Source organism: Narcine bancroftii, chromosome 3 (genome assembly GCF_036971445.1).
Source record: "Narcine bancroftii isolate sNarBan1 chromosome 3, sNarBan1.hap1, whole genome shotgun sequence".
Classification (NCBI taxonomy): Eukaryota; Metazoa; Chordata; class Chondrichthyes; order Torpediniformes; family Narcinidae; genus Narcine; species Narcine bancroftii.
The window spans coordinates 337,230,692-337,234,954 of record NC_091471.1 but is presented as its reverse complement, the minus strand read 5'-3'; the positions used below and the strand labels follow the sequence as shown (position 1 = coordinate 337,234,954).

The 4,263-nt window shown below is 44.0% G+C and overlaps 1 long non-coding RNA gene across 1 annotated transcript; it reads right to left on the bottom strand.

Moving 5' to 3' along the window:
* Positions 1–686: 686 nt before the first annotated feature.
* On the bottom strand, positions 687–3,880 carry LOC138756587 (uncharacterized). Its single transcript, XR_011353171.1, has 2 exons — positions 3,742–3,880; positions 687–885 (listed from the first exon to the last, which is right to left on the bottom strand). It is a non-coding gene; the product is annotated as an uncharacterized lncRNA (long non-coding RNA).
* Positions 3,881–4,263: the final 383 nt, after the last annotated feature.

The following is a 4,263-nucleotide window of genomic DNA, read 5'->3' as shown; positions in this document are numbered from 1 at the left end:
GCGTTTCCCAAAAACCTGCTGGGTGGGCGGCATCTCTGTACCCCATCGCTGGTGGTAGTAGCATAACTGTTCCAGGGTGTTCACTTGTCTCTCTGCTGGCATTGATCTCACCTGGGGCTGTTTGTGGGGCTTGCTAATGTGGTCTATGACAGCACTGGTGACCTTCTTCATTCTCCAGAGCATGTCCACCTGGGTGGCAACCCTCCGAGGGTTGCTGAAGTACTCATCTGTGAGCAAGAGCCATATATTCTCAAGCAGCTGCTCCAAGAAAATCTGCTCCAAGAGCAGGCAAGGCTTGTGGCCCTCCGTTAACATGAGCATCTTGCTCATTAGGGTGGCCGTTCCCTAGTCCATCCATATGCAGCAATCAGACAGCGTGCTTGCACTGGGAAAGAGGCTGCAGTAGGAAATCTACCACCCTTGCCACTGTGTCCTGATTGAGGGCACTCACAATGTAGAAGTAGCAGGTGTTGTCAGTGGTGATGCAGTGAAGCTGGAACTGGGTCTTGGCTGCTCGAACCACATGTGTGGTTGCGACACCCAGAAGATGGGGGACTGCGTGGATTGTCGCTGGCTCCACTTGATCCGTCATCTTTGGGTCCAAATGCCAGTTGGACCTGTCAGGGTCACCAATGTGGCAAACGCGCTATCACAAGTGTGGAAGGAAGACACACACACACGAGGAGTTGAAATCCAAGACTACTTTATTGCACTGACAGCTCTGCTGACGTCAGGGACCTCGGGTTGTCTGGCATTCCCGTCAGAGTTCCTCAACTTCCCGCCATGTGGAGGTCACCTGGGACGATGGTGGGTTCACCCCCAGGTCCACACAGTCGCTGCATTCATCGGCCATTTTGTGTGCCGGTTCACATCTCCATGTGTGGGCTATTACAAAAAAAAGCAAAGAGAAAATGGCATTAAGAATCAGTGAACCAAACTGAGTAATTGTAGTACCCCCTTCCTCCACTCAGTGGTGATGGTATGTAAACAGAAGTTTGACAGGAACAAATTTAAGCAATTTTATTCAGCAAGTGCAATGGGACTAAGATTCAAGTTGGAACTTGAATTCATTTTGCTACTTGGATCATGTGTTTCTGCAGGCAATCGGCTTACTGCACCTGGTAATAAAGTCTGAGTGCAACATGAAGGTAGTTCAATTGCTTTGCCATGAAACAATCAAAACCTCTCGATACCAGCCCCTAAGTGTTGTTAGGAATGTGGTTAGGAAACGTCATTGCAGATGCAAAGACTGTCCAGAAGAATTTATCAAAAAGCACATGGAATGTTAATTTAAGATCCATAATGTCAAGCTTTGCCCACAAGGTAAGCAGGAATGGAGAAACGCGATAAATGAAGAAAGACGAGCTGACTGCTACCCTAATGACATTAAAATAACAGCGATATCAATGAAAGTGATTATGGTGTGTAAATTAGAGAGCAGGATGGAAGTGGTTCCATTTCCTTAACTAGGAACCAATAGTAGAACAGAAAAACTGCAGATGCGGAAATCTTGCGCAAACAATGAAATGCTGGAGGATCTCAGCATCCAAGGGTAGAAATGGTCTGTCAATGTTTCGGGTTGGGATCCTTTACTGAGATTCAATAAAATTGTATATTGAAACATTGACTGACCATTTCTACCCATGGATGCTGCCTGACCTGCTGAGTTCCTGCAGCTTCCCATTGTTTGCTTAGGAATCAATAGTGTTGCCTGAAATTGGAGATTATATGGCTTCTGATACCTGGCAATCATTTCCATGAAGAAAAGGCATAACTGTTCCATTTACCATCTGTTCGTCTTCCTGCTTCACTTTTTACATTTATGTATCACCATGTGTAGAAAATACAATTTTAAATCAAGGTAATAGCCAAATGAAATGAGAATAAGAAATTGAAACCAATCCTTGTGTATAAAATTCATTCCAACATTGGTATGAATTTTATTTGAAGCTTCTTTTTTCTTTGGCTTGGCTTCGCGGACGAAGATTTATGGAGGGGGTAAAAAGTCCACGTCAGCTGCAGGCTCGTTTGTGGCTGACAAGTCCGATGCGGGACAGGCAGACACGGTTGCAGCGGTTGCAGGGGAAAATTGGTGGGTTGGGGTTGGGTGTTGGGTTTTTCCTCCTTTGCCTTTTGTCAGTGAGGTGGGCTCTGCGGTCTTCTTCAAAGGAGGTTGCTGCCCGCCGAACTGTGAGGCGCCAAGATGCACGGTTTGAGGCGATATCAGCCCACTGGCGGTGGTCAATGTGGCAGGCACCAAGAGATTTCTTTAGGCAGTCCTTGTACCTTTTCTTTGGTGCACCTCTGTCACGGTGGCCAGTGGAGAGCTCGCCATATAACACGATCTTGGGAAGGCGATGGTCCTCCATTCTGGAGACGTGACCTATCCAGCGCAGCTGGATCTTCAGCAGCGTGGACTCGATGCTGTTGACCTCTGCCATCTCGAGTACTTCGACGTTAGGGATGTAAGCGCTCCAATGGATGTTGAGGATGGAGCGGAGACAATTTTATTTGAAGCTTATGAGGCTCCAAAATAGCTATAGGATGTGATTCACTTTAAACCTTATGGTTCTGTTTTTGTTTTGATAACGTAATGAAGTTGTCTGTTTCTGCATTCAGCCGTCAGCTGATTTGAACCATGCAATATTCATGCCAATAATGTGCCAAGTGACAATTTCCAGCAAATATGAGCTTACCTTTCAATTGCACTACTCCCAACACCATAAACACCCTGAATGGTGATTCATGTTAACCAAAAATTTAGCTCCAATCCTCAAAAGTAAATCAGGGGTCAAGCATTCAGCTGTAAATGAGTCAACATTCACGTCAAAAACACTCAAAGCTGGAGAAACTCAGCAGCTCAAGCAGTGTCCTTTATATAGCAAAGGTAAAGTTACATAACCGACGTTTCAGGCTTGAGCCTTTCATCAAGATCTGGGAAAATGTCGATAGGAGTCAAAAAAGAGTAGGGGGGAGGGGTGGTTACAAGGCAGGAGGTGATAGGAGGAGGAGGGGATGGGCAGAGATCAAAGGGGAGAGGGAAGGGAGGGAGAAGAAGTGGGAAGGGAAGGGGAGAGGGAGAAGAGGAAACCGGTTAGAAACCAAAAAAGTTGATGTTAATGCCATCTGGCTGGAGAGTGCCCAGATGGAAAATAAAGTGGTGTTCCTCCAATTTGTGGGTAGTTTTAGTGGGACAGTACATTAGGTCATAGAGGGATATGTGAGTATGGGAGTGTGACCCAAAACTGAAATGGTTGGCTACTGGGAGGTCTCTGTTACGGTAGCAGATGGAGCAAAGTGCATTTGCATCCAGTCTCTCCGATGTAAAGAAGCCCAGATACTGTATATGGGGTAGATAAAGTACTTCTAAAGTACCTGGCTGAACAACCAGTTCTTCTGTATTTTTTTCACACTGAATCCATTTTTAATCTGTGTTTAAACTATTTCTATATGATCATTTGTTTAAAATTCCATGTGCTTCCTTTCTTCAAAGAAATTTAGTGGATTTCAGCAAAGCTATTCTAAAAATACGTTCAATATCAACAGATACATGAATGGGCACAGAATGGTGAGAAACAGGCCATGTGCAAGCAAAGGGCATTATTTTTGATTGGCATCAAGTTTGGCACAAACAAGATGCTCCGAAGGGCCAGTTTTTGTGATGTGCTCTATTATTTGTACTCCGTTCATGTGGTGCTGGATTTTGAGTGTAATTCTCACAGTTCACATAACATTTCCTACCTGTGGAATGTGCATCAAGAATATCAATGATAGGATGTTGGTCTACTCGTCAAGATTTTAAGGATGCGTTTCATCCTAACAACATTTTCTAACTGCTGGAGAATCCTAGTTCTGTATTCTAATGCTGGGCAAACTATTTCCAATTAAAGCAAAGGTCAATGAATAACATTTTCAGAAGTCAGAAGGAGTGGAGTATGAGGGCACATTCATTCAATGGCAGAACCATAATTGTTACAGAGATGCATTCAAGAGGAAGAGAGATAAGAGCACAAGGGAGAAAGGTATGCAAGGATTTGTTGTTGGGTTTCGATAAAGAGAAATAGGAGGAAGCTTGTGCAAAGCATAAACATTGTCAAGGACTTGCTGAGCCTGTTTACATTCAATAAATGCTTTGATACACATTTTAACAATGAGTAATCTTGCATTATAATTGTGAAGGACGAACAATGAGCAAAACACAGATTTATAGTTTGAAGAAGGAAAATTTATGCTTTCGTATCAATCTGCCAGTTATCTAAAAAA